Here is a 21,077-nt window from a genome sequence, read left to right on the forward strand (position 1 = left end):
TCTGCTACCATTAATTCAAATTTCTACAAGACTGATCAAGAAAAAGAAAGAAGATCCAAATTAGATAAGTGTGAGAACTGAAAATGGAGATATTACTACTGATCTTTCAGAAATAAACAGATTATAAGAAATACTATGAGCAATTGTGTGTCAATATATTAGATGATCTAGATAAAATGGAAAATTCCAAGAAAGATACAACTACTGAAACTGTCTCAAGAATAAATTTTAAAAATCTGAATAGACCTATAAAAATAAAGAGATAAAACAGTAATACAAAATAGATAATAGATAAATAGATGTCAGATGAAATTCCAATAATGAAAAGTCCAAGACCAAATGGCTTCACTGGTGAATTCTAAAATATGGTCAAAGATAATTAACACATAACTTCACATATTCTTAAAAAAAAAAATACAGAGGAGGGAACATTTCAATTCATTCTATGAAGCTAATTTTACTCTGGTAATTTTGACAATATTGTCACATGCAAAAACTAGAGACTAATATTCTTTATAAATATACATGCAGAAATACTCAACAAAATACTACCAAATTAAATTTAGAAATATATAAAAAAAAGTTATACACTGCCCTAGCGGGTTTGGCTCAGTGGATAGAGCATCGGCCTGCACGGACTAAAGAGTCCCAGGTTCGAGTCTGATCAAGGACATATACCTCGGCTGAGGCTCAATCCCTAGCCCTGGTCTCGCATAGGAGGAAGGCAACCAATCGGTGTCTTTCTCTGTCTCTCCCTCTCTGTCTCTCTCCCTTACTTTCTCTGTAAAAATCAATGGAATAATATCCTCTAGTGTGGATTAACAAAACAAAACAAAACAAAACAAAACAAAACAAAGTTATACACCATGACCTAGTCAGGTTTATTCTAGAAATGCAAGGTTTATTCAGTTTAATAAAATAAATCCATATAGCATGTTAATAGAAAAATGGACAAAATCCAAATCATCCAATCATCACAATTAATGCAGAAAAAAAAATAAACAGAATTTAGTACCCTTTTATGCTTAAAAAAATTCAACAAAATAGGAAATGCCAGAAATGTCTTCAATCAAATAAAGGCCACCTACAAGAACAAATAAACAACAACAACAAAATACTACACTACACTTGATGGTGATAGACTTAAAACACCTCCCCTAAGATTAGGAATAAGACAAACATGTCACTTTCATCTTTTTCATTACACTGTAGTGGGTGTTGTATTAGGTAAGAAAAAGAAAAAGAAAAAAAAACACCTTGAAAATGAAGAAGAAAAATTATCTCTATTATCAAATGGCATGATTTTATTATAATATAGGAAATCCCTCCCTAAGTAATAGTAGATCAATATAGAAAAAAATTGTCCTATTTCTATACAAAAGCAATGAATAATCTATAAATGAAATTAAGAAAATTTTATTCACAATAGCAACAAAAATAGTTACAAATAAATTTATCAAAAGAAATACAAAACTTGCACACTGAAAAGGACAAAAACATCTTCCAAAGAAAAAAAGAAGACCTAAACAAATGAAAAGGCATTCATACATTGGAAGGCGATCTTGTTAAGATGGCAATACTCCCCAAATGTATATACAGATTCAACACAATCCCAACTGAAATTTCAGCTGCCTTTTCCGCAGAATTAGATAAGCTGGTCCTAAAATTCTTATAGAAATTGAAAAGAACCATAATAGTCAAACAACCTTGCAAAAAAAGAGTTTGGAGGACTCTTACTTTGTTTTCAATTCTTACTAAAAAAGTACTTATTGTCACAAATAACCAGCATTTGTGACACTGGCTAAGGACAGAACTATCAGTCAATGGAATGGAATGGAGAGTCCACACATATACACCCAAATATCTAAGGACACTTGATCTCTACCAAATGCCATTTCAACAAGTAATGCTGGGGCACTGGAATATCCACATGCAGCAGAATAAGGAGCTATGGAGTGTTGGTTCTTAGCTTTGGCTAAGAGCACTTTCTTGCTCTTGCAATGTAGTTCATATACCAGTGGCAAATTCTGACCTGGTGTTTCTTCCACAAGAAATTATTATCAAACTTTGTATCATAAAGAGGACATTCTTTGGTTACGAACAAAAATGAAAACCTTTTCATTCTCTCTCCAATGCACAGTGGTCTCATGGGAGAAAGGAAACCTGTCGTGTACATTGCAAAATGTATGCTATCTCATGTCACAAAGTTTCAGGATGGCATTAGGAATGTGGCCATAGGCACAAAGGGTCATCCTACCTATGTATTTCTTTTCTAGAGGAAATTGGCTACTTAGGTAAAATTTTTACTTCTTTCACCAAGCCCCCTTCTTCCTTTCTTTATAATTAACATAGCCCTGATTTCACCGTGCATCCAGCAAAAGAAAAAAAAAGTGTAATATGCTAATTAGACTGAACAGCCAAACAACCTTCTGGACGTCCTTCCGGACAACCTTCCAGACAAAGCCAGGGCTGCCAGGGCTGAGCCCCTTGCATGAATTTCATGCATCGAGCCTCTAATATATATATATATATATATATATATATATATATATATATATATATATATATATATATATATATTGGGGTGACATTTGTTAATAAAATTATATAGGTTCAGGTGTATAATTCTGTAATACATAATCTGTATATTGTACTGTGTGTTCACCACCCCAAGTCCAATCTCCCTGCACCACCATTTATGCCCCCTATACCCTCTTCTACCTCTCCCCATCCTCCTTTCTCTCTGGTAATAACCATACTATTGTCTGTGTCTATGAGTTGTTGTTTTTGTTTTGTTTTTTTGCTTAATCCCTTCACCTTTTCACCCAGTCCCTCACACCCCACCCTCTGAAACTTTCAGTCTGTTGTCTGTATCTATGAGTCTGTTTCTACTTTGTTTATTTTGTTCATTAGATTCCACATAGAAGTGAAATGATATGGTATATGTCTTTCTCTGACTGGCATATTTCACTGAGCATAAACATAGTTTTAACCTGCCTTGCAGCTAGGCATAGCTGTGAGATCCAGTTTGGGCTAATCCTATATAATAAAATCCTAATATGCAAACTGTCCCCTTGACCATGAATTCGACCACTCACTATGATGTGCACTGACCACCAGGGGGTGGCGCGGAACATGGTGGGTGTTGGCGACATGGCGCTGGCAGCAGGCAGCAGTGTAGGCACTGCCAGCCCCGATGGGTCCCGACAAGAGTGGGACCACAGCGGGATGATGGAGCAGGTGAACAGGCAGTGCCAGGCCAAAGCAGGTGCAAGTGAAGCCCGTTCGCCCCACCAATTGCCCTGCAGATGGCGACCAGTGCTGGTGGTGGGGGGCAGGGCCATGGCCCGGCTTGCAGGGGCTGAGAGAGCCAGGCAGGGGCCCGATGACTCAGGCAGAGGGGGATGCGCAGGGGCCTGGGGGCCCAGGTGCTGCCCAGGGCCCAGAGTTAGCTGGGACCTGCCCTTCCATGCCAGAGGCTCGCGCTTCAATATCAGACCAGGCCTAGGGACCACACCCGTGCATGACTTTTGGGCACCGGGCCTCGAGTATAATATAAGTGGAGTTCACCTGAGAATTTTACAATAAATGTGACTCATTTATCCTTATTCCTGACCAGAATCAATCAGGAAGTGAAGACCAGAGCTTCAACATCCATCTTGTGATCACAAAATCACCACAATGAAAAGGCTGAGGGAATCCCAGAACCCATCCCTAACATTTATGAGCCCCTGAAACCATATCAACAGGCAAACAATTTTCTATTATGTGGGAAAAATAAAATTCCAATTTCATTAGGCTACTATATTAGGGTCTCCTTTACCTGCAGCTATACATAATTTCTAAACAATATAGCTAATAATGAAATCTAACTGGTAAATGTCATTATTTCTGCCCTTTCATTACAAGTTGTTCTTTTTCCTGATATCACTTGAATAATTTCCCCATATATCACATATTAAAAATTCTGATGTTAGATTTGTTTTCTCATTATTACAATGTAGCGACTTTATTTTCAAGAAGTAATGAAAAGATGTCATACTGTTTCATAAGAAGGATATAAATTAATAAAGGGAATTTCATAACCATATTACTGAAATAAATTGTCCTCATTGGTTTAGTACATAATCAAATGAAAAGTGAAATAAGCATGGTGATTCAAACTTCCTTGTTATTGGAAGTAATGTATACACATAAAAAATGGTCAAAAAAATCAAAATGCATAACATCAACATCAAGGGACCTTACTGATTTAACAATACTGTTAATTCCCAGAAAGATAACACTATAGAATAAGAATCAAATGTCTTCACTTAAGCATCAGACTCATTCTTCATCACTCTGATGTCTTGATTTTCCAAGGGGCTAAAATATTTATATGGGTGTTGCCTATGGGTTACTTTGAAGTATCAACCAATAGTTCTATGCATCTATTCATTCAGCAAGTAGTCATCAAGCACCTACTGCCTGCCAGACAGGCCCTGATTTGAGGCCAGGTATCAGAGGTATTTAAAGTATATTGCACCCCTACCCTCATCAGGATTATAATAGAGGGTGATATGACTAAAGGAACCAGAAATGTATAACAAAAATTATAAAAGTGCCATTAAATAAAGATTAAAATATTTCTGTTACAGGTTTCTGTTATCAAAAAAACTAGAGGCCCGGTGCACAAAAATTTGTGCACTCAGGGGGGGGAGGGGGGTCCCTCAGCCTGGCCTGTGCCCTCTCACAGTCTGGGACCCCTCGGGAGACAACGACCTGCTGGCTTAGGCCTGCTCCCGGGTGGCAGAGGGCAGGCCCAATCCCTAGGTGCAGCCCCTGGTCGGGCTCAGAGCAGGGCCGATTGGGGAGTTGGGGCGCCATATCCTGTCATTCACAGAGCAGGGCAGATTGGGAGGTTGCAATGCCACCCTCAGTCACGCTCAGGGTAGGGCCGATTGGGGGGCTGGGGTGCCGCCTCCTGTCACACTCAAGGCAGGGTCGATGGGGAGGTTGCGGTGCCACCCCCTGTCACGCACAGAGCAGGGTCGATCAGGAGGTTGGGGTGCTGTCATGGACAGAGCAGGGCCCATCAGGGGGGTTAGGGCTCCTTACCCTGTCACGCACAGAGCAGGGTCGATCAGGGGGTTGGGGAGCTCCCCCCTGTCACGCACAGAGCAGGGCCCATCAGGGGGTTGGGGAGGTCCCCCCTGTCACGCGCAGAGCAGGGCTGATCAGGGGGTTGAGGAGCTCCCCCCTGTCACTCAGAGTAGGGCCGATAGGGGAGTTGGGGCACCGCCCCCTGTCACACACAGAGCAGGGCGGGTCAGGGGGTTGGGGCACTGCCACTCTCACACTCAGGGCAGGGCCGATGGGGAGGTTATGGCTCTACCCCATCACACACAGAGCAGGGCCCTTAGTGTGTGTGTGGGGGGGGGGGGGTTGGAGGGCCGCACCCTGTCACACAGAGATGAAGGGCGATCAGGGGGTTGGGGAGCTCCCCCTATCAGGCACAGAATAGGGCTGATCAGGAGGTTGAGGCGCCTTCCCCTGTCAGGAACAGAGCAGGGCAGATAGGGAGGTTGTGGCCCCACCCCCTGTCACACACAGAGCCGCAGGGCGATCGGGGGTTTGGGCGCTGCCCCCTGTCACGCTGATCCCAGTGCCGGGAGGCTTCTCAGCTCCGCTGATCCCGGTGCTGGGAGGCATATTACCCTTTTACTATATAGAATAGAGGCCAGGTGCATGGGTGGGGCTGGCTGGTTTGCCCTGAAGGGTGTCCTGGATCAGGGTGGGGGTCCCCACTGGGGTGCCTGGCCAGCCTGGGTGAGGGGATGATGGCTATTTGCAGCTGGTCACACACCATTCAGGGTGGGGGTCCCCACTGGGGTGCCTGGCCAGTCTGGGTGAGGGGCTGAGGGCTGTTTTCAGGCTCACGGGTGACTGAAGGTCCCAACTGCTCCTTTTTTTCTTTTTCTTTTTTTATTCTGGGCCAGCTTTAGCTCTGGCTCCAGCTCTGAGGCCTCTGCTGGGTTCTATAATCGAAACAATGTATAACTTCAGCTCTGAGATCCCGGCTCGCTGAAAGCAGGTTTCTGGGGTTTTGTTTAGCTTCTATATTTATTACAATGTTTCAAACTGCAGGCTCAGAGGCCGGCAAGGCAGGCGGGGAACGTTGGAGTCTTCCGTCACTGAAGCAAGCAAGCCTCATGTTAGTTTCAAGCTGCCTGGCTGCCTGCCGCCATCTTGGCTGGCACTTAATTTGCATATTACCCTGATTAGCCAATGGGAAGGTTAGCGGTTGTACCCTAATTACCATGTTTCTCTTTTATTAGATAGGATTAGTGGGAAGATCTTTATTGGCTATAATGTTCAGATACAAAGTATGCCGGAGAAGGGTCATTCAAACTGAGACCTGCCTGGTTAGAAGCATGAGAAGACAATGATGCTTAAATATGGCAAGTTCTGGGAAAGGGTGATTCTGATGTACACTGAGGTAACATTTACAACAAGAAGAGACAGAAAAAAAAAAAGTAGTGCTTCTCTGAAGACAAAGAAGAGTGGTGGGAAATGCTGTAGCTAGAGTCCTATCTCTGAAGATCTTCATAAGTGGCATTTTGTCTGCCCGAGTCTTACCTCATGGTCACAGTACATAAGCAGCTGTCCTCAAAATCAGATCCTAACAGACGGAAAGGGGGAGATCAAACGACCTTCTCCCCATGAGTATCCTTTTCTTCTGTAAATAACACTCTTAACAATAATTTGTTCCAATAGTGACATTTAGGATTAGGGTTAGGTCAGGGCCAGTGCTGTTGCAAGAGCCAAATCCATGGATGTCTGTAGAGATGGTCAACGTTTTCACCAAACCCCCCTCTGTGTGAAATACAGATTTTAGCAATTAGGTTAATTTTAGGAAGAACTACAAGTGAAGCTGCTGAAAGCCAGAAGAAAAGATCAAAGATGTGATCACAATAATTTCCCCTTCTTTACCAAGATTACTGGAATTTCAGTGCTACCCCTCCATTTCTTTATCTCAGTTCTACCCAGTTACCTTATGTGATGCAATGATTATTTTACCAGGATTATGCACATTCCTAGAGTGAAATAATATAATTCAGAGGGCTTTCTGTAGTTGATCAAAATTCTTGGTGATTACTGAAATGTTAGGATCTCTAATCATATTTCTGTCACTTCCTTTTTTAAAAAATAAGACTTTTTTGAAAACCAACAACTCATCTTAATGTGTCAAGATCATCAAACTCTGATTTCCCCAGAGTTTTGATTCATTTTAATCTGTGAACATCTGCGTGCTTTCAAGAAACAGGACTCATTTAACTTGATTTAATTTTCCCATCTAATAGGACATCCTTATTACAGTAACTTTGAATTATCTACGTTCTCTTCTTTGCTTGATGGTATTAGCAGTTTTAGTTTTCAAAAATATAGCCATTTAATGTCCAAACCACCACTTCGGAACAGTCAGTGTTCTCCCATGTCTTTATGAAAAGTCTTCTATCTGGGTTATAATTCCCAGGGATATTCAAGTATATCCAAAGAAAGCTGTCTTCTCTGTCATTTTTGTCTTTGTTTTTAACATACACAAGGGTGGTTTATACTCTGTACTCCAGAATTTTCTGAATAAGTCAGGGTTGTATCTGGAATCCTAGTTGGAGTCCATGATTCAGGGGTGATGGTTCATATGATGTCATCAGCTGCCAAGAGAACTTTGGGTAAACACATCTTCCATCTGCATCTATTTGGGCTCCTGTTATTTTCCGTTTTGACCTATTTGTACCATATTTCAGAGGGTCAGTAGACATTTGAACTTTGATTCTATCATTCTGAAGGGTGTACTCCCAGCCAAGATGTATTGGAAAACGAGAATTAGAAACTTCAAGGATTGATAAATATGAGCTTAAACCAAATGGATTGTCAAAGAAAAACAAGTTTGGCATCAAGAATGAATTGTTTCTGTTAAGACTTTGGGAAGGGCAAGGGCAAAGGAGAAGACACTTTTGATCACCCTGTGATTTATACTAAATTTAATTTCAAGTGAGCCAACCTCGAACTCAGAAACGTGAATTGTCTCATGACTTCGAAATTCCAATAACTATAAATAAAGAGTTTTTGCATATGGTTTAACATCTGTCTAACTCCTCAGCCTGAGAGCTGCTCCATTACTGAAATGAAATGTAAGAAAAAACAATATCCTATAACCCTGAAAAGTCAGAGCATTCTAAGAAAAATAGGGACGCAGGATAAAAAGTGTTCATGTACCCTTGTGATGGCTGCATTGGAGTTGATTTCCATTAGCCTGGCTCTGACAGAATCCATGTGGATGTGGATGCTTAATAGATTTTGTTTGGTGATGGTGGGGGTGGGGCTGGTTATTTCTGCAGCTGGTTTTGTGCTGAAGCCAAAGAAGTATAAAATCCTTTTAACTAGCCTCCCAGCCCCCATTTGTGATAAACATAGGAGGCTACCTCACTAGCACCGGCAACACGTACAGTGCAGTTTCCTTCTGCAGGGAGATAAGAGGATCTTAACGGGTGGCTCTGAGCTCTGCTTTTCCTATTTCACGCTCAGTGCATACGACTTAGGTTAACTCTCTTCATATGTCATGGATTCTTTAACAAGCTCCCACTGCCCTTCCCAAGACACAACACTGCCCATTTCCCCTAAATGTGCAGTTAATTGTCTTAGTAAACCATATTGAATGTTTAAATTCAGTGATCAGAGGTGTGAATATTTAACTAGTTTTATCTAACAGATTAATACCTGGTTTCTATGGAAATAGCACAACACTCTGCAGAATCAGGCAACAGAATATCTGTAATAACTATTTAATTCTGAAGTTCAAGATCCAGTTGTCAGATGTATCAGTAAACATGTATTGAAGGCCCAGATATGAACTAGTGTCCTGTGATTTAGATGACAGTCCCGGGCCCCAGCTTCAATTATACAAGATGTTCTTCCTGCTGGGGACGCATTTGCCACGCACACCAAAGGATCCCTGTCCTTTTTAAAGGCTCTGTCAAGCAAAGGGGATGCCTATTATTGATCAAAACTATGGAGGAAATATAGTCCACCCCATGTCACTAGATGCTGTCTTGTGAAGTGGCATATCTCGTTCCTGAAATTATCATCTGTGCAGTTCATAGTTTATGGAAAAGAGCATTTGCTTTTATAAACAATTTCATTTAATGAGTATGATCAACATAGGTAAACTTATTTTAAAAAAATTAAACAGTGCAATAGGAAATTTCACTCTGACTCTGAGAACCTCTTCCTGGGAGTGTACCAGGAACATTTCCTTGTGCATGTCCCAGACATCCATGTCACACACACACACACACACACACACACACGCCTATGTTCTGCCTTTTTCATTTAATAATGTATTAGCACATACAACCATACAATCTATACAATATACATCATTATTTTGTATGCCTGCTTAATATTCTATTATATGAACTTACCATATTTAAGTAAATGCTCCTCTAAGGAATCTCTCACATTTACAACAGAAAGAATTCTGCCATGCACATTGGTACATGTATCTTTGGGCTCACTGGTAAATATGTCCATAACCTACATTTCTAAAAATTGATTCTAAAAGTTGAAATGATGGATCAGGAATATAAGGATATATGAAAGAGTTTTACTGTCTATAGGGTATGTCTTTTATATTCCAAATTCATATTATACTGATTGCCCATATAAATTTTGGAATCCACTGAGTCAGTTTGAACAAACGGATGAAAAGAAATAATACTAGCTTGAGTAAAACAATGCAGGAGCACTTGTTATTTTTTTTCAGTTCCTGTATCATCACAATTGAACATAACTCCCTCCATAGCCACCAGGTTAAAATAAAGCATCATTCATAAATACATCATTCCCACTATTTCCACAAACATGAACAAGAGCAAGTTTTATTCTTACCTTCAAATTCAGGCTTTAGACTGTCTTGGGCATTGGTGGGGTAACATTTCTTCAAGCCTGAGTTATCCATATTTTTCGTCCCTAAAACAAAACATAGGAGGATATTTACTAGTCAGCACGGGAAGAGCTGAGGGAATGGAGCTGAGGAATGTAGTGCGCAGGGCTGTCGATGTCTGCTGGTCATCCCCATGGAAATTAGGCTCCTGCCTCCACAGCTAGGGGCCTATATTTCTTGAAGGTTACGTTTCAAAAGGATTGTTCCCAGGACCTCGAGAGAGACACCCCTGGGTTCTAGAAGATACAACCTCTACCAGTGGTAGAAAATACCCACAAGGAACTGGACCTTAACAAATTATATGATGAATCATTACAAACCTCTGTACTTGGAAAAACAAATTTCTAGAAGGAAAGCACTTCCAAGCAAGTCAGATATATTTGTTATTCAACTTATGTTGGTGCAAAAAATATGTTGTGTTTTCACCAGGATTATATAGTAAAAAAAAAAAAAAAAAAAAATGATTTTCCTATGGTTTAACATGAACCCCATAATCAATTCTATAAAGAAAGAAATTTGGTTTTTGTGAAACTACATTTATTAAAGGACTAGAGGCCCAGTGCACAAAAATTTGTGCACTCGGTGGGGGGGTCCCTCAGCCTGGCTTGTGCCCTCGCGCAGTCTGGGACCCCTCAGGGGATGACCACCTGCTGGCTTAGGCCCACTCCCTGGGGGAATGGGCCTAAGCTGGCAGTCAGACATTTCTCTGGCAGCCCGGGAGCCCTCAGGAGATGCCCACTTGCCAGCGGGGAGCAGGCCTAAGCTGTAGTCAGACATCCTTAGCACTGCTGAGGAGGCAGGAGAGGCTCCCACCACCACCACTGTACTGGCAGCCATCAGCCTGGCTTGTGGCTGAGCAGAGCTCCCCCTGTGGGAGTGCACTGACCACCAGGGGGCAGCTCCTGCATTGAGCATCTGCCACCTGGTGGTCAGTGTGGGTCATAGTGACCAGTCATTCCCAGTCATTCTGCTGTTAGGGTCATTTTGCATATTACCCTTTTATTATATAGGAGTGCCTGGCCAGCCTGGGTGAGGGGCTGATGGCTGTTTACAGGCGAGCCACAGCCCTTTCAGTGTGGGGGTTCCCACTGGGGTGCCTGGCCAGCCTGGGTGAGGGGCTGAGGTCCGTTTTCAGGCTGGCCAGACCCCCTTCAGGGTGCGGGGGTCCTGCTGGGGTACCTGGCCAGTCTGGGTGAGTGGCTGATGGCAGTTGGCAAGCTGGCCCAAGCCCCTCAGCAGGGACCCTCACCCCATGAGGGTGTATCCAGCCTAGGTGAGTGGCTGATGGCTGTTTGCAGGCTGGCCACAGCCCCTTCAGGGTGGGTGTCCCCAATGGGATGTCTGGCCAGTCTGGGTGAGGGGCTGAGGGCTGTTTGCAGGCTGGCCACAACCCTCAGCCACCCAAGCTCCCAGTGAAGGCTGGCTGGAAGCAGGTATTTGGAATTTATTTTTCTTCTATAATTGTAACTTTGTTGCCTTTTGCGGAGGCAACAGCCAGCTCAGGGCAGGCGGGAAGCTTGGCTTCCTCCATCACCCAGGCAATCAAGCCTCCTGCTTGCTCCAGTTCTGTGACTGCCAGCTGCCATCTTGGTTGGGTTAATTTGCATATAGTCACTCTGATTGGCTGGTGGGCGTGGCTTTGGGCATAGAGAAGGTATGGTCAATTAGCATCTTTGTCTTTTATTAGTGTAGATCAGTGATGGCGAACCTTTTGAGCTCGGCGTGTCAGCATTTTGAAAAACCCTAACTTAACTCTGGTGCTGTGTCACATGTAGAAATTTTTTGATATTTGCAACCATAGTAAAACAAAGACTTATATTTTTGATATTTATTTTATATATTTAAATGCCATTTAACAAAGAAAAATCAACCAAAAAAATGAGTTCACATGTCACCTATGACACGTGTGTCATAGGTTCGCCATCACTGGTGTAGATACACTGGTGACAGATTTTTACTATGTTTCATACAATTATAACTTTGAAAAATAATTAATAGTTTGGAATTTTGAAGCCTTGACATACTTTTTTAATCTTGAACTATTTAGTCCACTTTTGGAAAAAATTAAATTTCTAAGAAAAAGAAAGGTATAGTGAATGTTTTCATTAAAGAAAACAAAGTGTACTATGAAATGTCTATGTTGTGACCAATCTAATGTTTACTGCCTAGGACTCAATAACAGCATTTCTCAAATCCAGTGGTTCTCAACCTTCCTAATGCTGCGACCCTTTAATACAGTTCCTCATGTTGTGGTGACCCCCTACCACAAAATTATTTTCGTTGCTACTTCATAACTGTAATTTTGCTAATGTTATGAATTGTAATGTAAATATCTGATATGCAGGATGTATTTTCATTATTGGCGACCCACAGGTTGAGAACAGCTGCAACTGTCCTCAAATTCAGCTAGCTGACCAAAGAGGTTTGCAAGAATGTATTTTATCCAAGCTGGTGTGGCTCAGTGGTTGAGTGTCAACCTATGAACCAGAAGGTCACGGTTCAAATCCAGGTCAGGGCACATGTCCAGGACTCAGTGTGGGGTGTGCAGGAGGCAAGCAATCAATGATTCTCTCTAATCATTGATATTTCTCTCTCTCCCTCTCTCTCTCTCCTCCCCTTCATCTCCAAAATCAATAAAAATTTTAAAAGTAAGTAATTTTATTAATATGCTCCTACATTCTTTGCTATGACTATGTAATAGCGTAAAAAATGAAAGCATGGATTTGCCATAAGTCCATGAATGTAGAAAGTAAACATAGACCCTCTGCCACAGTTCTTAATGCTTATTCACTTTTACTCATTTGTTTTAGCATGAATTTTATATTTTATGAATTAATTCAACCAATTAACCATGTCTTAAGTTGGTTTTGAAATGTCCAGTCTTTCACTCGAATCTGACAATATGAGTTATAATAGCTGCTTGAAATATTTGGGGAAAATAAGCACTAGGCCAATTGTCTACAAGAATATTCTTTGGCATTGTTCTGTATAAGGATGCTTGATTATAGTCACACTTTTTCCCCAAAATGAAAAAAATACATATATTTGGAAGAACCCAGAAGCACAGTTGAACCATTTTGTGTTTTTATTATTTATAAAAAATTGTATACATTATATGAAGAGATAATAAAATGCACATGCAGAGTTGTTGACCTTGCCATGATATTAATTAAGCCAAGTCCACCTAGACAATGCCACACTTAAACAAAGGCCTCTATTGTAATGGGTTTGGCACATAAACCTGTTTTTCAGTTTTCTTATTCAACATTAGGCTTATTAAAATGACATCAAGTCATCAAGAACAAATAACTAGCCATGTGAATTGTGAATGAACACATTAAATAGTATATTTTTGCACTGAAAAATATATGTACAAAGAGACTTACTGATTTCAATAACTTTTGAATTATTGGGATATAGAGTTATTCAATAATTCTATATTAATTGTAGCCTTCTAATATCCTACCCTGCTTTTAGGAAAGGTTGTATTTTAGTACTGTGTGTACCCTGAAATGTAATTCTAACTAATTGATCAACTGTCTAACATATGCATTAGCCTCAAGGTAACATATAAATTATGCCTTCATATTTGAATAACTTAAAATTTTTTTTCAGTCTTACTACTCTAATAATTTTCAAATTGAGTTTCTCATCCTAACTATGTGACACCCAGGTTTCTTTTTAAAAATGTGGGTTCAAATCACTCAAAACCCTGTGTTCATGAGTGTGCAGCTTTCATTGGAAAGTCAGCTAGTTCCATGAAGGTTTTAGACTATGTGGTTTCAAGCTCAGGGACATAACACTCTGGATCTGTTTGTCTATTAAATCAATATAAGGTTTTGTAGTTTTAGTTCCAATTTCACTTTATCCATAATTTCCATGGTTAATCATTAGATCAAAGTCTGAATAAACTTCTAAACTATAAAATATCTCATTACATCTGATAATAGCATTTATTTTCAATAATAATAATGGTAATAGTTTTCCTATGATCTACATTATACTGCCTCTGATTTCCACATCATCCCCCCTTTGAGATTAATAACATGATTTTCTATCTCTGGTACTTCATAATCACTATATCTAATTAAAATGCCCTTTTTAAAATCCATACTCACAACTAATACTTGTAAAATAACAAATCAGTCTTAAAATATTGAATATTTTGTTCTCCATAATATGATAAATATTTAGACAAACTCCCAATGCTTAGGGCTATAATTTTTAGTCAGATGTCAGGCTTCACATTTTGTTATTTTTAAAGTAAAGGTATAGGAAGGGGAATAAACTTGAAAATTTTAAAAAATATTTTGAATTCCATTCATTGATTCATTCCACAAATAACTCTGAAGTACCTATGCTATGCCACTCACTGAACTAGGAACTGGGCATAAAGGTAAATCATAAATAAATAAATTAATTAATTAACCATTTTACCAATGAGATAAATTACACAGCAGCGTTAGGAGCAAAGTACTGTGAAAGGACAGTGTGGATGGAGGTCTTTGTTAAGTTCTGCCCACTTTAGCATCAGGGCATTTTCTGGTGAAGGATGGTGATGGATCTCCTCAATTGACAACAAACCTTCCCTAAGTTTTAAATTCAACAAGAAAGACATACATAACAATGGACGATAGCAAAATTTCACCTCTATTACTGAAAAATGCTAAATTTGAGTGTATATATATTACATTACAGCAACAATGGTTTTTTAAATCATGAACCTCCAAGTTAGATTGATGAGCTCATCTAGTCCCCGTCAGAGAATAACAGTCAGATTATGTGATGGTCTCACCTGTAAAAACTTAATATGTGAATGAGCTCCTGGGAAAAAGTGGGAGCAGAGAGCTGGTCACAGATTCTAATTCCTCTCCTGATCTCATCAATCCAGTTCATGAAAGGAACAGGTATACAGCTGATGACCAGGAAATATTAGAAATGATGGGAGTAGGAAAAAGAATGTATCCTGTTAAAATCAAGACGACAGGTTCAAGATAGAGTCATTTATGCTAAGTCCCACATCACCAAACTTAGGCTTAATCACAGTTTGGGCTCCCAGAGAAATGAAGCTTAAACCAGTCTACCCGGAATCACCTGATCAGCACCAGTTAGGCCATCTATCTGCCTGAGAGACCTCTAGAATCCCCTAAAGGACAGTGACCTTGCCATCACTAATCTGATTTGTCCAGGATACTTCCTCATTCCCGATCTCTTCTGCCTGTACAGGTCTTTCCTTTTGTATGGCAACTCAGAACTCCTTTCTATCTGCTATATCAGATTATTCACTCATGAATTGTTGAATAAAGCCAATAAGATCTTTGAAATTTACTCAGTTGAAAAAATTTTAACACCATGTGTATATGTTGAAAATCCTAAGAGTACTGTAATTACTTTTTATCTTTTTTAAAATATATTTGTATTGATTTCGGAGAGGAAGAGAAAAGAAGAGATAGAAACATCAATGATAAGAGAGAATCACTGATTGGCTACCTATTGCATGCTCCATCCTGGGGATGGAGCCCGAAACCCAAGCATATGCCCTGACCAGGAATTGAACTGTGAACTCCTGGTTCATACAGTAAGTTGACACACAACCACTGAGCCACGCTGGCTAGGCAATTACATTTTATCTTTAATCCCCAATCTATCCCTATCAACCTTCATAACTTTATGTTTTAATTACTTTTTATTAAATTTATTGGGGGGTGACATTAATTTAAAAATATATATAGGCTTCAAGTGTACAATTTTATGATACATCATCTGTGTATTGCGTTATGTGTGTGCCACCTAAAGTCAAATCTCCTTCAAACATCGTCAGACAGATATAAGCACCGCCACATTAGAGTCTGTGCCCTTCTAGATGTCAGCACAGACGTGTCATCTTCGCTGTGCTACCACCAGATCTGCACTGTCTAATGTTCAGAAAGCCCTCAGAAGCCTCTGCTGCATCACTTATACTTAAAAAATGTGAGAAAGCATCTTTTCTGCGCGAGTAAAGGAAAATTAACCAGTCTTTTCTCAAAAGAGGAGACTTTGAAACTTTTACTGACAGCAAACATTTTTATACTTGCTGAGCACTGTTTAAAACTCCTCCAACAAAAATAACCATCCATAATTTTGTTATCTGTGCTACTGTTTATAAAATAATAAAGAAGGACATAAATAAACAAACATTAATAAAAAGCAGATGCTTGACTAAAGCCTTACATAATTCTGCAGAGCATGGAGATTTTCAGGGGCAAAGGCTGTGGCACTTCAGAAATAAAGGCTTTTTAGTTTTGTTTTTTATTAAAAGACAATGATTAGGTTAAAAAGAAGAAGAAAATTAAAAATAAAACTGCAGTACACACTGACACAGTACTTGGTGAGAACGGCACTTTTGTAAATCAGATCCTCTTTTAAATGAGGCAGGGAAACATTTAAACCCTGACATCTCCCCGACCATCATCAGCCCCAAACCTAGAGCCAGCCCACTGCCCCTTCCCTTTCCACCACAAGCTGTTGCAAGTCCCAGCTTGTCCTGAGGCTACTGCACTTAGCAGATGACCCATTTCCTGCCACATCAATAATAAACAGGGCTACCAGCATGGCGACCAAGTTCCCTCCCAAACACTCTTCACTTCACCTGACCTTGCACGCTTCTGGTCCTTCTCCTTCTTTCCAAAATTCATACTGACTATCTGGGCTCTCCTCCCACCTCTATACCTTTTCCTGTTTCCTCTTAATGTTGGCGACACGCATGTTCCCTTCTTTCTCTTACAAAGGCCACTTTTTTCTCTCTCCAGGAATTCCTACCTTCATCAAGCACAGGTCTTCCGGATCCTCAAAATCCTCTATCATTTACCAAGTCTTTCATACTATTGACCATGTCTTCTTTTGAAATCTCCCTCAGCTTCTAAAATGCTAGAATCTTGGGGTCATTTAAATGGCCTCTTTCTTTCACTAGCTCCTTTTACTCTGAAGTTCCCTTCTTTGTTATTTTTCTATTATTGGCTATTTGTATTTCACCTATGCATGCCATATCTAGATTATTTCAAATATGGTCATTACTTGACAAAATACCAAATAATAGAAAACTTATAAATTGATCCCTAATGGATTGTTTCAAGCCCTGCCTCTTTTGAGGTCCATGCAAGCATTTCTGAGTGCCTACTAAACTCCATTTTTTTTTCTATAGATACAGACAACTGAGCAAGCTTTAGGAGTAGGGCCAAACATTTATTCACTCACCAAAAATTAATTGGAAGAATAACTATTGTGTGTGCTGAGTATAAAGCAGCATTTGGCTCACTGCTATTTTCAGGTAAATAAACACCCAGGAGAGGGGAAATATATTAATTATTGGTGATTTTTCATGTAAATTCTGTGCCTTCAGCTGCTGTTTCTCTTTGGGAGCTGGCTGCCAGCTTGGAGTGTGGGTTCAGGGCTGCTTCTCCAGACTGTTAAGTTTTACAAGGGCAGAAAATATACTATCAGAGTTTGGCCTAAATTGTTCTGGGAACACATATCTAAAATAAGTAATCACACCCAGTAAAAAGTGGAAGTCACAGAACACTAAAAAGAACTAGTAAAATGTGAAGACCAAGTAGATATTTTCCAGTTCAAGAGTGAAATCTCAGATATTTCCAATATAAGAAACACAAAAAAATAGCGAAAATGCTGAGCAGAAAAAACAAGGTCCCTAGAAGATGAGGTACGTGAGACTAGAGGACACAGTACTGGAGGTATGGGGAGGAAACCTGAGGATGTGACAATGAGCTGTAGACCAGGTCCTTCAGGAAGACAAGGGGCAGATTTGAGCCATCCTGTGCCTGGTTAAGGAATTCACATCTCAACTTGTGGGCACTGTGAAGACATAGAAGGCATTAAATTCATTATGTAACAAAGTAAATTCTAAGTTTTAAAACAATATTTTAACCATAGGGAAAGTTAATTGGAAGAATAACTACTGTGTGTGCTGAGTATAAAGCAGCATTTGGCTCGCTGTAGGACTGGCTGCCAGACACAACTGTTGAGTAAGTTGAATAAATGGGCAGAGAGGCCAAGATAGATATCAGAATGGTTTAAGTTGTGGTAATAATAAAAGGAGAAGAGAAGAGGCAAGGCAGAGTTTGTTCAAAGGTACTTTCAATAAGAAAGGTGGGACTAACATGGTTTTATCTTAATTGCATGTCCAAAGCTGTTTTGCATGTTCATTCATTTAGTCTTCACAATCTTGCAGTGTGAAAACCAAGATCCAGAATGATTCAACTTTTTAAAGTCATGAGGCAGGGAAATGACAGAGAATAACTCTTAATATCCAAAGGGCAATAAATTGTAGTGTTTGGAATCATTTCTTAAGGAAGAGAGGATGAAATCTGCATTGTTATCCAGCATTTAAGCACTGAGAAGAATAATATATTAAAGGGAAAAAAACATTTAATAAAACATTACTTCTTAAAAAGAATGTTGGTTCACCAAATAATAATATGTAGATGTGTTGCTTATTAGTGGAGTTAATTATATACCCCAAATAACAGGCATATCACTCTCCATAAATAAAACATGTGGAGTATTTTTATTCTCTCCCCAAAAGGATCTTTTTATATAATTACTTGAGATATCATTAAAACTGTTTCTGTAAAACAGAAAACAAAAAAGATTCAGACCAGCTGTACACAACACTACGTCCCTTTCATGCCCATAAATGTATTCTTTCATTAGAGAAAAAATATTTATATTTCCATTAGGTTAATGCTGATATAAATTATTGAGCATGAAATAAAAATTGCTTGTAAATATTAACCAAAAAGAGATCTTTTGTGAAATTAATAGCCTTTTCTATCCTAATATGTCCAATATGGCAGGGAAATCACTCAGAGCCCCAGGCTAAGGAGTTATGGCTTATTTCTTTGACCTCTTCTTGAAAGGACTGTAAGATCATTTGAAGTGAAGGTTGAGCATTGTCGTCACCCATTCTGATTTCACATTTCTAATTGGGCCAAATGTATTCCAATCAAAATATAATAAAAGTATATTAAAATACCCTCAAACAAGCAGATTTCAGGATAACAGTACACAAATAGGATAGAAAAAATGAATTAAAGAAAGTGCCTCACTCAAATGACTTTATTGATATATAAAGAAAACCATAAAGAATAAAAGTAAACAAAGAAAGTGCTAGTGGCCCTGTGATGGTCAGATAATACAAATGTCTCTTTCAAATAAAGTTAGCATAATTTTTAAAAAACAAGAAAGGTAAATGGAAGGAAGGAAGGAAGGAAGGAAGGAAGGAAGGAAGGAAGGAAGGAAGGGAGGAAAAACAATCTTAATATAATAGCAGATTGTCTCTTATTGTTTGTTGTTTAGTGAAAAAGTACAAGTTCAGCCTTTTTATATTTTTATAAACTAGAAAACTGGCAAATAGAAAGTAAATTTATATTTAAGATTCAGTTGGATGAACTATCATATTTCATAGAGATAATTTTTGTCAATATATTATTGCTAAAGAATTGTGTTAAAAGAGCAAATGTATAATTTACAAAAATATAAAATAAACATCAAAAATTTAACTCATTAATAAGTGAAGGAATCAGCAAGATGTTTAAGCAAGTGCAAAACAAATCCAAAGACACACACAATTAGGAAAACTGAAATTAGTTTACAAATAGATGCATAACTCTTAATATCCAAAGGGCAATAAATTGTAGTGTTTGGAATCATTTCTTAAGGACGAGAGGATGGATTCTGCATTGTTGCCAGAAAAAAACTCACTAGCATCTTTATAAACAGGAACTATTTGTATAAACATCATCCCTATATAAGTTAACATCTATCTCTAAAAACTACAAAATAAACAAGGTAAAAACAATGACAGGAACAGAACCATGTAGAATAAGATAGTTCCAAGGACCTACTTGTCAACATTGAATATTGCATTGAAAGGATCACCTGCAATCTTTTCACGTATTTTAGAGATTTCACACTTTTCCCAACACTATGCTCCTTTCATGTCCAGAAATGTATTATTTCATTATAAAAAAAAATATTTGTCTTTCCATTAGGTTAATGCTAATATAAACTAGTGAGCATACAAAGCTGAATGGACATGGACTCGTCTATCAAATATATTTTGGTAAATATGAATAGAACCAAGTAAACTATCAATTCCATGAGATAAATAATAGGACAGAGGTGTGAATGTTAATAAAACATTCTTAGAAAAACAACATTTGAGATGAACTCTGAAGACCACCTAGGATGACCAGTTTAGTTAGATTTGTGCTTCTCACAATTCCGGAGGCTAGAAGTCTGAGCTCAGGGTGCCTGCAGAGTTGTTCAAGATCTCTCTGCTTGGCTTATAAATGCCTATTTTCTCCTTCATCTTTCATTTATGCATATGTCTGTCCCAGTATCCTCTTCTTATGAGGTCACCAGTCACATTGGATTAGGGTCCAGCTTGATGACCTTCTTTTACCTATGTCTCCAAATATAGTGACATCCTGAGATACTGAGCTTTGTTAAGTGTTGTCATGTAGGCATTTTTAGATTGAGCACTGTTATGGACTGTACTGTCTCTCCTTCCAAATAAATAGTATAATAATTAATAAATAATAATACTAGAATAAACTCTGTGTTTCATGTACTGACAACTGTAAACTTACTCTGCCTACCCTTGTACATAACAAGCAAAATAAGAGAAATAGTATGGTATATCCATGAACTGGCTTAACTAGAAAAAAAGTTTAGTTGAGTAAATGTATAAAAACAGGCACCTTGTCCATATAGACTGCTCATAAAAAGGCCAAATTTGTAAAGTGAAATCCTGATATAAAATATTTATTTTTTTACAGGATACAAATCAAATACTTGTTCATAATTCTATAAAAAAGTAATGACCCACTTTCTAAAATCTGTGTTTCCACTCCAGTAATTTAGTGACTCTGGGACTAGGAAACAAGAGTGTGTCAATAAAGAGGTTTTAAAAATTATAACTACTTTTCTTATTCAACTTTAAAAAATTATAAACAACAAATTATCTTCAAATAAAGCTTCTCTGTAACTTGTGTCTCAGTTATCTACAGTAAAATAGTTTTTATATAAAACATTT

Source organism: Myotis nattereri, assembly GCF_964212035.1.
Source record: "Myotis nattereri genome assembly, chromosome: 17".
In the NCBI taxonomy this organism is placed as follows: Eukaryota; Metazoa; Chordata; class Mammalia; order Chiroptera; family Vespertilionidae; genus Myotis; species Myotis nattereri.